Source organism: Tenebrio molitor, chromosome 7 (assembly GCF_963966145.1).
Source record: "Tenebrio molitor chromosome 7, icTenMoli1.1, whole genome shotgun sequence".
In the NCBI taxonomy this organism is placed as follows: Eukaryota; Metazoa; Arthropoda; class Insecta; order Coleoptera; family Tenebrionidae; genus Tenebrio; species Tenebrio molitor.
The window spans coordinates 19,620,586-19,633,865 of record NC_091052.1 but is presented as its reverse complement, the minus strand read 5'-3'; the positions used below and the strand labels follow the sequence as shown (position 1 = coordinate 19,633,865).

Here is a 13,280-nt window from a genome sequence, read left to right as displayed (position 1 = left end):
ACAGCGACACTGACGACACATACTAGACAAATTCACGGTAATACAATGGAACTGCTGCATTTAAAATGTCCGTGCAAGTGGTTTTGTTAGCCCAGAATCAAGAGAATCGGAGGACTACAGCATATCACTTTGGTATGAACCAATCTACCGTATCTAAAGTTCTATGAAGACATCGGGAGACTGGACGGCACACAAGGAGGCGGAAACAAGGCCGAAAACGGATCACAACACCTCACCAGGACCAATACTTATGGTTAATAAGCATTAGAGAAGGGTTTCTCACTGTTCTCCGACTTCAAGATCGCATGTTAGACAATATGCACTCCGGCTGGGTGAAAATACTGTTAGAAAATGACTAAAGGAGGATCAGATACATCCGAGAAGACCAGCCACTGGATCCAAGTTAACTGCAGCTCTTCGGAGGGCCCGTTTAAACTTTGCATTAGAACATGTCAATTGGGTCGAACAAGATTGGCGCAGAGTTTTGGCCTTCGATGAATCCAGGTTCTGTTTATACAAGTCTGACGGAGAGGTAATAGTGTATAGACGACCTGGTGAGTGATATGCGCAGTGTAATTTCGTTACTAAAGAGAGTTTTGGGGGAGGTTCAATAATGGTATGGATAGGAATATCTTTAGACGTAGCTACAGAGCTGGTGGTTTTAGTTAGACGCAATTTGAATGCACATCGATATAGCACGAACATCTTGGAACCTGTTGTTGTACCTTATGCCCCATTCGTAGGGCAAGACTTCATTTATATGCACGATAATAGACAGCCACATATTGCAGTGGTAATTTCCGACTAATTTAGGACTATTGAAATATCAGTTATGTAGTGGCCAGCACGTAATCCTGACCTCAACTCAATCGAACACTTATGGGATAATATGGAAAAAGTGTTACAGGCAATGTAAGGACGTCTAAATGACTTCAGTCAGCTAACAAGAGCACTTCTGGATATTTGGCAAAATATAGGGTAAAATCATAACAGAAACCTCATTTTTAACATGCCACTACGTTATTAAGCTACAATTAACGCTAGAGGGGACAATACAAGATTTCAGGAAAATAATCTTTAAATTTCGATCGTTTTTTTGATTTCTCATTTTTACTCGTGATGTTACCTTTTCGAATTTTTGTATTTTTTTTTAGATTTATTGCTCTTTTTTGTAAGAAAATGTGTTGAAAACATTTCCCATGGTTCAGCTGTCATTGTTGTTGACATATTTTTTTAAATATTTCAAAATTTGCTTTTTTAATTAAAAAAATCAAAGTGATGCGTTAATTTTGGAGTTCAGTGTAGTTACCAATACAGTAGAGATATTTTCATATTTGATGGCGGAAACAAAAGACTGAGAAATGTCACAAATTTGTATTGTCAGTGTCAAATTTCTCAATGACTTTCGTGATTTCGACAGAAATGCAGCAAATTGGCAAGAAGAAAGTTATTAATCGTCGAACTAGAGACATAATTTGTAATACGTTTGATTATATGAGAATAACTTTTCCTTTTGAAGCACTGACAAAAATTGGTTTCCTTAGAATTTATTTTTTCAATCTATTTAGCGAAAATTTAAATTTACCTAGACATTCCTTTTTACGGCGTTGATGAGAAATTTGACACTGACAATACAATTTTGTGACATTTCTCAGTCTTTTGTTTCCGCCACCAAATATGAAAATACCTCTATGAAAAAATATCTACCTAGGGTTTTTTTAATATTACCAACCTAAAGCAACAGGTGGTGTTTTTTGTTTTTTGAATGGACTTTACACAATCACCTCCCTATGCATAGGTGTAAGGCTCAATTTCCTTGCCGTGGCATGGTTCTTAAGCTCGCTTCCTCCTATGTACACGGCGGCGAGCGGTTCTAGAGGAACCTGGGAAACCGCTTGTATTTACCGCTTCTACAGCCGTCATAAAATGACTATTCCGTAATCTATTGAGAAGCATAGTATCTTCTTCTGCAGTAGATGTGCTAGGCCTCCCTGAACCTTGGCGTCTTTCAATAGTTCTATTTTGTCTCCATTTCTGAAGAATGGGCGGAATTGTACTTTTAGGTATACGAAGGTCCATCGAATTCTCACCTTGGGACATTCCTCTTTGTGCAAGAGTTACTGTTTTAATTTTATTAAAATTTGATATCGATGGCATTTTGCTTGACTTTTAAAAGTGACAAGTAAAAACATCAATCATACTGACAATAAGGAATGGACTACACCGATTATTTTGAAATGACGGAAAAATGACGGACGAAATTTTTTGGCCGGCTTTATGCCGCCATTGTACATACAGCGCCATTTAGCAGTAACTTTTGGAGCTTACACCTAGGGTGCTTTTTTGACACGCTTATTTATTAGGAAAGTATATGCAAGAGGGTGTACCAATTCTTATGTATATCGTGAAGAATACTCAGACATCGCGGGAAATTCGGCAACACGTTATGTACATTTTGATAATGTCAGACACATTAGTGACGGAAATCAAACAGTGTGTCCAACGATAAAAAATCATAGCCTCCCCTTATGCCAAAACAACATGAATGCTTTGTAGCCGTCGGCAGTCAGCCCCACTCTAATACATAAATTATGGAAGGGCGTGAGAGTGAGAGAGAGAGGTTATGTTTTTAGTTAGATTTGCTTCAGAATCATTTTTTCTGTGGATGTGATGTTCTCGTGACCAGTGACAACATGTTGATATTTTGTATTGTGTACGCTCTTTTTATGACACGGAAATGGATATATGTGGTATGTTAACTTGCTTTTATTTTAGTTCTAAGAATGTACCTAATTTTTTGTATTTTTCTAGTTTCTTGTTCAAGGATTACGAAATCATGGAAGTAAGTTAGAAGCAGATTTTAAAATTAATTTCGAATCCATTATATGGGTATTGTATTTTTAGTGCAATTTAATAGCAAAACACAGTAGGTACAGTTGGATACAAATTATCAAAGTAGAGGGATAGCTGTAGTAGGTATTCCGCTCTCACACTAATATGTAGAATTACATTTTCATTAGGCACTATTACATTTTTACCATCATTATTGTCATACTGAAAACTCAAGCGTTCTCTAAACATGTAGCAGTAACGCTCTTATAATTGCGTATATATTTATCAAAATTAATATAACATGCTGGGAATACCCAGACAGATGAGGTTAGTAATTATTACTTGGGATAATTTGTTGCGGCGGCGAGGTTCTCTCATTACCAAACTACGGCAACAAGAATTACTATTATTGTTTGTTTGGCTCGTTTAAGAAGATAATAGTGTCTTATAAGGCAAATAAGTCACGAAAGAAATGTTTAGCCACGAGAGCTTTCTCGAATTGTCTAATGTTTCTTGAGTGACTTATTTGCTGTTAAGGCACGAGTGTAATACATAGTTTTATCCAAAACCTCCTTCTGTAAGAGTTCTTATTCTTTTTGATGTTAAATAAACTGTTCAATTATCTCTAAACTCATTAATTATAAAAACAGTTTAATTATGGGTTCATAAGTCCACTAGTGTTTTATAGACCTCATAATAAGTATATTCAAAATTGGCATTATTATGACTTCATAATAAACAGGTGTTGGATAAAATGATTAAGAAATACGTTTTAATTTTATTATAAGTTGTGAACTAGAGATATGCATTTGAAAGCTTTATTATGTATTATCATTATTCATTAGTAATACAACGAGAGGGTACGAAATTGCCGGAAATTTTCGATCTCATTATACGGGTATGTACACAGACGAGTAAAATGAGGAGAAAAATTTCCCGCAATTTCGTACCATCGTGTTGTAATTGACAATTCCACGGAAGAAAATTTCATTTCCAAATTTTACACAATTTTTTAAATTTATACGTAGTCTTATGAAGTTCTGACTCTCAAAGCGTTAGTTTGTTAACTTAGTTAAAACAACAAAAATTTTATTGTGGATCAAAAATGAGTTTATCAAAATTCGAGGAAGGAGGAGAACATTACAGCGATAATTTAATTCATGTATAAAAAATCCCATAAGCCGCGATGCATTTGTCACTTTGACATCGGATAAAGTTAACCCTAACTTTGCATCTGAATAAAATGTGCTTAAACTTCCATGGCAAACTTTTTCGAACCTGATTATTGTTTGTTGTTATGATAACAAATCAACAATCTTAAACATTGACACAGCTTGTAATAAATTGCAAAATGGCCACTTCAATTTTTCATAATTACTTACCTACCTATTATTATTCATTAAATTATCTCATCGAATTACGCTCGAGGTTTTTTTCGTCCAGGATAAAATTTCATTTGTGTGCAACCGTACACGAAATGAGCACTTCGCGTGCCTAGAGCAGGCCGCGAAATTGAATTTCATAGCCGTTGCCTTGACGACGGCCGTAAAAGTAAAAGTCATTTCAATATTTATTTATTATCACAATTACAACATATCTCTCTCTATATTTGCGGTGTGATCTTACAAAATCTGGATTGGGTACAGTTAAAGTTTGATTTATGCCAGTTTTTGTGTCAGGAACGGCCACTGTTAGTACAGAATTTTTATCCGGTTTGAAGTTCCCGCCAATTTCAAATGGAGTGGTCGCCTCATGAATGACGAGTCGGTAAAAAAGATCCCCATTATCGATCTAGAACAGACACGTATGAATTAGGTTAATTTTTCACCGGTCAAAAAGGGAAATATCTAGTAACTAGTTAGTAACATATCCTGAATCCTGAATGGCATCAACAGACATTTTAGTTTATTTGTCTCTTCGCACGGCATCTGATATTTCCACGATTAAAATAACCTCAAAGGGAACAAATGATACAACTTATCATAACAGAATTTAACATTTACCTGCCACAATAAATAAATTCCAGTAAATAGGTAAGCCATTGCAACATTATCCGACACGGTTTTCACATTCTTCTTGTTACATGAGTCTCAAAGTCACTGTCACATTTTTTATATTGATGTTTCGATTTTTCAGGTTTCAAATGCGACACTGTACAATTTATAATATTTTTTTAACTCTGGATGAGAACACGGAACAAGAGCTGCATATTTGCGGTATAATCTTACAAATTCTGGATTGGTGACAGTAAAAGTTCGTTTTATGCCAGTTTTTGTGTCAGGAACGGCCACTATTAATACAGCCGCATGACTCCTGATATTCCCATGATTAAAATGACCTAAAAAAGGGCAGATTATACAGCAAATTGATCTGGTCTCGTGTCAATACCTTAGACTTTTTCGCCTGATAACCAACTGACTTTTTTTCAAAAAAGGTACCAATTTCAGAAACTTCGTAACACCAATGTCATCCCGTATGTTCAGCGTGAGCTTCAACATTGAATATGTGCTCCATAAAGTTGAACTTTTCACAGTTTTTGATTTTTCCATTAAATAAGCCAAAACAACATTCTCCGACACCGTTTTCACATTATTGTTATTACACCGTTCTTTAAAGTCATTGTAACACTTATCGTATTGCCGTTTGGACTTTTCTGGTATTAAATTGGACACTGCACAATCTGCAATATTTTTTAACTCCGGGGAAGTAGACGGAACAAAAACGTTGTAATTTTCTTGCGACATTTTTCCAATTTTTCTCAAAATGAATTGTTTTATTTATGTCGTTTCCATAGCGACATGGCGACATGTAGGCTGACTTTATTTTTATTGACAGTGAAGGACATTTTACTTGTTCATTTTATAATTACAAATTTTCGGGTTGCACACAAAATGTTGTGTACACCTTGGCTACGAAATCCTTTGACGACCTCGAGATTATCTTGTCTCGGCCGCAAAGCGGCCTTGACGACAATTTTTCTCTCGGTTCGTCAAAGTAGGATTTCGCAGCCTTGCTATACAAATAACTATTGACAGTTTAACCTTGAAACACTTTGGGTTTTACGTGAATTTAGTACGCCATTTTGTAACTTATTCACAATCATTGAATTTGGTGTGTGGATAATTAAAATCCTCCGATAAATGGATGGAGCTATGGATTTGTCTCTTTTTTTGGGGACGCCCTGCATATTATATACAAATTTTATCTTTCTGCACTCCTTCTTCACATAAACTTTAACTATGCCAACTCTCACACTCCTCCTTGCGCGCAATTTGGTTAACAAGGGGTACAAAGGTTTTCCTTCACGTATTAATATACAGGCTGATTCACGTAGCTCGTTCATTAGAAATTTTCTGATTTCCCCAAATCATATTAATATGAAAATTGGTAGTTGACTATAATCGACTACTCCAAGTTCAAATGAAATATTTTCAAAATGGTGGCACTTCCGGAAATACCGGAAATCGACGCCATCTTTATTTTTGTAAATAGAAAGGCCTCATTTTGAGTTTAGAACGTCTTTTTGTCAACACTAATCTGTCATCGTTTTTGACCTATGTCATCTTTTTGCAAAAAAGCGAGGTTGCAGGACTTCATTAACAAATTTATAACTCTTGAACCATCGGAAATAAATAATTTATTTTTTTTAGTTGAATTTCTAAAGACCTGGCCGATCTTTTCCGCCATTAGTGAATTTTTTTTATGTTTCATACGCCTACTGAAATTTTTCAAAATTGCTATTCAAAAAATGTCAAAAACTTCATTTGGCAACCACCATATGTGACACTAGATATAAATGTAAAATTTAATTCTAAGCCTACTTTTATTCTCTCTCTAACTACCTGCAACCCACAGGTACGATTGCGCCGGTACTAAATTTAATCCCTTAACCGGAAGTGTAATTAGGAAGGTACCTGTACCTGTTTGCAAATAAAGTAGGGGTAGTTGGGAATATTCGGACAGCCTTTTACTAAAATCATTAGTTTCGTCCAACAATATTCAAGTGATCGCTGGAATAAACGCTACAATGAAGAAGATGCTTAGTGAACGTGGCAAGATTCTTGTAACTTTAGAAAATTTTAAATTCCGTAATTGTGGAAGCACGGAAAAAGGTGTTGTATATATTTTTTTTGTAAATAAATGGTTTGTTGAGAATGTTTTATATTATTTGGTTTTCCTAATTGCTTTTAAACACCGTTGGGGCCCACCATTACCTACTACCTGTATTTTATTGAAAGGCTTACAGAATCAAGGGTGCGGCGCAATCGTGCCCAGGTATTAACAACCACTTGGGTCGCCTCGGCGCAATCATACCATCGGCTTAAAACAACTCAGGTAATACCGGCGCAATCGTCCTATACCGTTATTAACATGGTGTATGCCTATTCCCAGCCGTTTTGGCCTAATTTTGATTTTTTGAGTAAAATATTCTTTTTTTTTATCAAACAATTTTTATTCAAAAATCACATGCAACAAACAGTAGATAACAACGAAATAATAAAAAATAAGCAAACTAACAAAAAAAAAATATATTCAATGAAATCATTTCCATTAAAATATTTTTTTGTTATTTTGCTTATTTTTTATTGTTAATTTAAATAAAACAATTGCTTATAAAAAAGAATATTTTATTCAAAAAATTGAAATTACGCCTAAACGGCTGCAAATAGGCATACATACTGTTAATAATAGTCACCTAAAAATTTAATTAGGCAGAATATAGCCTAAGGGAGTCCGTTTCGGCTCAGGGACGCGAGGGTCGCGGGTTCGATTCCGACCCAGGGCGAAATTTGAAATAATTAAAAAAAAAAAAAAGGCCATATTCTGTCTCGTGATTCGGAAGTCACGTTAAGCCATTGGTCCCGGTCTATTGAGTTGGTCATCATGCCCCTCATAGATTTGTAAACCAGTCCTAGACTGTGTAACAAATTTATTAATTTTTAATTTCTAGTATCAGAAACGGTAGTTGCCATTTTTTGATTATCAATTTTAAAAAATTGCAGTAGGCGTATGAAACATAAAAAAAATGTCGTTGATAGCGCAAAAAAGCGGCCAAATCTTTGGCAAGTTAGTAAAGTAAAAATAAATTATTTATTTCTGATGATTCAGGAATTATAAATTTTTTAATGAAGCCTTGCAACTTCACTTTTTTGCAAAAAAGATGACAGGTCAAAAACGATGACAGATAAGTATTCAAAAAAAAAGACGTACTAAACTCAAAAGTTAACGTAGAATCGAAATGTGAAGTCAAAATGGGGCCTTTCTATTTAAACAAACAAAAATGGCATCGATTTCCGGTATTTCCGGAAATGCCGCCATTTTGAAAATATTTCATTTGAACTTGGAGTAGTCGATTATAGTCAACTACCAATTTTCATATTAATATGATTTTGGGAAATCAAAAAATTTCTAATGAACGGGCTACGTGAATCAGCCTGTATAGATTAGAAAAGTTTTGGGAAATTCAAACAAAAGTAGAAATTCTTGGGTTAGAAAATTAACAATATTGCAGGTGCATGGCATTGCGAGTTGTTTTAGTTATTTTTTTAACGCTTTAGGTTTTGAAAATAGTGATGCAACGGTTACGATTAACTCACGGTTTTTGATGAGTATACGATTAACGGTAACCGTATATTTGCCAAGATTTTTGAATAAGTATTGATTTTTTTATTATTCATCTTTACAATATTTTTCGTTCTCAGTTCTTTATTCATTGTTTATTGTTTTGTTTGTTATTTTTGTATGTTTGTTACATAAATTTTAGTTTTTAAATTCTTAATGTGAAACGGGCATAATCTCTAATAAATTCTATTTTTCTTGTCTTGTCAAAATCTTGTCAACTTTTTGGAAATCCCAACTGGGTTGCCACCCTAGCTTCTGACACATATATTGGGGCCATATTTTGAATGTTTAGAATAAAACTTAACAATTTTGTTTTTGATTGACGTTTTATTGACATTGGCCGTAATTAAGCAAGCAAAATTTTTAATTTGTGACAGTAGCGGGAAATTTCAAAATGACCTTGACGACCAAGATTTAATGCTCGCGACTGTACGTCAAAAAAGTGCAAGTTTTTTCATTCGTTTGCGTTCATAAAATATGAGATTTTTGAATCGGTCAAGAAGCATTAAAAAATGTGCCATATCGATTCATTTTTGCACGCATTTTGCGTTAAAAAAAGTGCCGCAGCGTGTCATTTTTTAACGCAATTATAAAATTTTTCATTCATAATTAGTATAGTAGTTTTTTTAACGAGTTCGTATGTAAATTGGGATTTTTTTGGCATGAGTGGGCCAATTTAAAAAGCGAGTAAATCGAGCGTTTTAAAGATTCATGGGTTCACACAGGAGAAAATGTTCACATTTTGAGAGTACATATCGAAAGAATTGTTATCTAAACTTACGGGCGGCAAAAAATTTTTGTATGCAACTCGTTAGTAAAGTATCTTTTTTTTACTCGGCGGATTTGCGCACTCGCTTCGCTCGAGCGGCAAATTTTCCTTCTCGTAAAAAAAGTATTACTTCTCTCACTTATTGCAATAAATAACTATTAATTCATTGAGTTTCTTTATGTTTTTCTTTAAGTTTTACAGAATTTATTACTTTATATCTACAGAATGTATTTGTTTAATTTTATTTTGGAGAATGAAGTTTATTTTTCTTTTATTACATTTTTTTTTCAGATAACAGTAACCAAATTCGTATCCATAACCAATTCCAATTGGTTCCGACTTTTAAGGTTACGGTTACGGTTATGGTTATATCTACGGATACGAATTTGGTTACGGTTATCTGAAAAAAAATAAAATTGAAAACTATTTTACTATGTATCATAATATGTCCTATTTAGAAATTGAAAAAATAAATCACCACAAAAAATCGGTAAATGAACGAAATAACATAATAATGACGAAATTATAGTTTTATACCTTTTTTTCAGCAACAGCATTAAACTCTTCAATAATCTCAACTACTGCAGATAAATCGATTATTGTACACCACGTTCCACAATGCAGTAACAACAGGACGTTTTGCGAAGATGTAGATTTTTATCCTGAGATTCAGTTTGAAGAAATTTTAGAAAGCAGTAGCTATAGCTACGGAAAAGAATACTTTGCTTCACAAAACCATACGTCACTCACTAACAGGCTCTACAGTAAAAAAGAAAATTACCTATGTTCGTCTTCAGTAAAAAGACAGTATCCTAGAGTTGGATACAATGTAAATAAAAAATGGAGGTTTATTTACAATTTACACGGTTATAAGCAAGGAATAGTAACAGAAGAATGCGTGTAAGTTTTTATATTTAGTGGTAGTAAGTACAAATTGTTTGTTATTTTTTTTTTCAGTACAAATGCAGCTTGCAAATTCCTTCCAGGGGCACCTGCCAATGTAAAAACAAAATGTTCGCAAAAATATACCACTGTGGTACTCTTAGTTGATCAAGAAGGAAAACCGGTTTGGGATCTATTTCTGTTTCCATCGGCTTGTGTATGTTCGTATGAACCTATAATTAATTTCCATTGATTTTAATAAAAATATATTTCATTGTGATTTAATTGAAAATAATCATTTCTACCCACCCCTCTGTTATGATGTTTTATGTTTTGGACATTGTTTTTCCGTCAAAGAGAAATGTCGGGAGTTTTTTAAAATTTTAAATCTTACGTTTTACACGAGCGGTGCGTTCACAATCGACTCTTCAACGCCTACTACGAGGTGAAATTTAAAAAAACACCGGATATTATTACAATCAATTTTCACGGTAAGACAATACTCCTGTCCTAGCTGGTGCAATGAAACAATGAGATTTAAAACTCCCGCATCTTTATTTAACGTCAACGGTGAGCACGGAGCACGCGCACGGCCCTTACCTGGTGTTGGTAATTTCGCCACCAAGCATCATTACGAGATTAAGATACAGGTAAATTCGCCACCACCGTTTAATGGCATGCTAAGCCTACCGGTAATTTCGCCACTGTCCTTCCCGGAGTTAATCTACACCTACCTGCCCATAAGGACGGCGCCGGCGGACGGCCGACATAAATATTTCTGTATCTGAGACAGGAAAATTAAAACAAGTATAGTTCTCCCAGAGCTGCAGCGGTTTTATGGCAGGCCAATAGTAATTATTACGCCTGTTGAAATGCCGATAAGCGACATAAACAGACCCCTGTCAATCATCATTTTCGTTCTATACCTGTCAGTTTACAGGGTAGTACTTGGACGAATTTACGATTAGGGGTTGTACTTGCGGTTTAAACCTATTGTGGGTGTTGTTAACGTTTATACAATGGTACCCTGCCATAAAACCGCTGCAGCTCTGGGAGAACTATATAGTCCTACAGAAACTCTAGTGGAATTCGGCTTTGGTTGTAAATTTATGCTTGTCACTTGAAAAATAGAATTTTATGCTGCAGCAATAATCCTACTGATAAATGCTAATGAGGGTTGTCAGTTTGGGGTTTGCAATGTTAGCTTCAGGCAGGGATGTTATACCGGGTGTTCCAACGGTTTGGCAAAGTAGATTTACTAAGTTAATATAAGTTCTTTGAAAAATGTTATTATTTCATGTTATACATACAAGTTATGAGCACGGTTTAAAAATATTTTAGATTATACAGGGTGTTTGGTGTACCGGTGGCAACACAAACTTATATTTTTTTAAATGGAACACCCAGTATTTTTTTGCGTTTTTGGAAAGCTCTCGTCAAAACAAAGAGGAAGATACCAAATTTGATGGGTCTAACTTCTACTGTTAGTAAACCATTCGCTCTTTTGTGTCCGGACAAACCAAAATTTGAAAATTTGTAAAAAATTATAACAGATGAAAATAATTATTTAGATTAAGTTTTTTATAACATAGTAAATATCGTCAATTTTATTGCCTTGTTGAAAAACATTAAGATTTTTACTTAATTACGTAGAGGGCGCTTCAAACGCAAACTCTTTATTTAGTCAATTTTTTTAAATGGAACACCCCGTATTTCGATATACCGTTGGATAGCTCTTTCAATGAGCGTTCAAAAGATATAAGGTGTTTGGCATCAAGCAAATAAGTGAAAAAAAGAGACTTTCATAACGTGTTGTACACACTATTTTTTTGCATATCGAAAAAACTTGAGAAATTTGGTCTTAAAGGATTTATGAAAAATTACAAAAAAAAAATAGGTGTGCTTTGACAATCATCTCCAAGGAGAGGGAATAAAATGATGCAAAAAAGTACTACTTTCACTACGATTTTTCGTTAAAAAAGTGCTACTTTCACTACGATTTTGCGTGTAAAAAAGTGCCACTTTCATTACGATATGCAAAAATAGTATATTAAAGTATAAGTGCATATTAAGGTCTTTAAAACACGCGCGATTTTTCGAGCACGACGACGCAGCCAGAGTGTTCGAAATAGAGCAAGTGTTTTAAAGACCAGTTATCCACGAGTACTTTACGATATATTTTTTTTAAAGTTAAATGAGTTAACATTTAGACTTCACGTTTCTCCGGTCCTCTCGACTTTGGTGATGTTTCCATGGAAAACGCGGGATGTTGCCATGGAAAAGAGCGTTTTTTAAAGTTCGATTTAAACACGCTCAGGCGTGTTTTAAATGAGCAAAATTGGTTACCAATAAAAAAATAGTATATTAAAGAACGAGTTTTATAAGGGTTGATTTGGCGCACGAGTCCCAAGTGTAGAAAACGACCCGTAGGGGAGTTTTGTATGGGACGAGTGCGCCAATGCCCTTATAAAACGAGTTTTTTAATTTAATTTTGTAGAATTTGCACCCTTGTTTTAATTTTTAAATAAAAATTAAATTTTCAAATTCTAGGGAATTTTGTATTAATTGGTAATTCAAGGTAATGGATGCAACTAGATCTGCTGATCTGCAATAGATGTTAAAAAGTAGAGTTTGAACATTAATATTGGAAGTTTTTTGGTGTAAATGACAATAATACACTGAAATATTGATAACAATTTTCTTAGAGATCTATTAAACTACGAGTGCTTTAAGAGATAGCCCTAAACGACTCCAAATTGAATACAATAATAGACCTATTAGAGACGCAGATTTTAAAAAAGATATTTTGAACGCTCGCAATTATCCGTATTTAACTTTGTGGGTCGTTTACAACCACAACCTTCTAAATAATCGAGGCTCTTGGCCAAAATTCTCGACTGTTTAGAAGGTCGTGTTTACCACACTATAAACAACCCTCGCTATACAAGCAGTAGAGCCCGATAAAGCTCCAGGTACTGATTTTCAAATAAGTAAATAGCAGTGCTTGTCATTTTACGCCCCAGGGAGTGGACAGGTAGACGATTATAAATAATAACTATCCCTTACCTCGGACTTTTAAGGAGGAAACTAATTAATCATCTGCAAAGTCTGCAATTTTTGGAAGAGAGAATAGGAACGGGAAACAAAATTTTCTTCGAAATCATTGGAAGGTAAA

The 13,280-nt window shown here is 34.5% G+C and overlaps 1 long non-coding RNA gene across 1 annotated transcript; it reads left to right on the top strand.

The window, feature by feature from the left end:
- The first annotated feature begins 2,642 nt into the window (after positions 1-2,642).
- On the top strand, positions 2,643-10,390 carry LOC138134335 (uncharacterized). The gene is made up of 4 exons (XR_011160712.1): positions 2,643-2,750; positions 2,812-2,842; positions 9,772-10,123; positions 10,181-10,390. It is a non-coding gene; the product is annotated as an uncharacterized lncRNA (long non-coding RNA).
- The last annotated feature ends 2,890 nt before the right edge of the window (positions 10,391-13,280 follow it).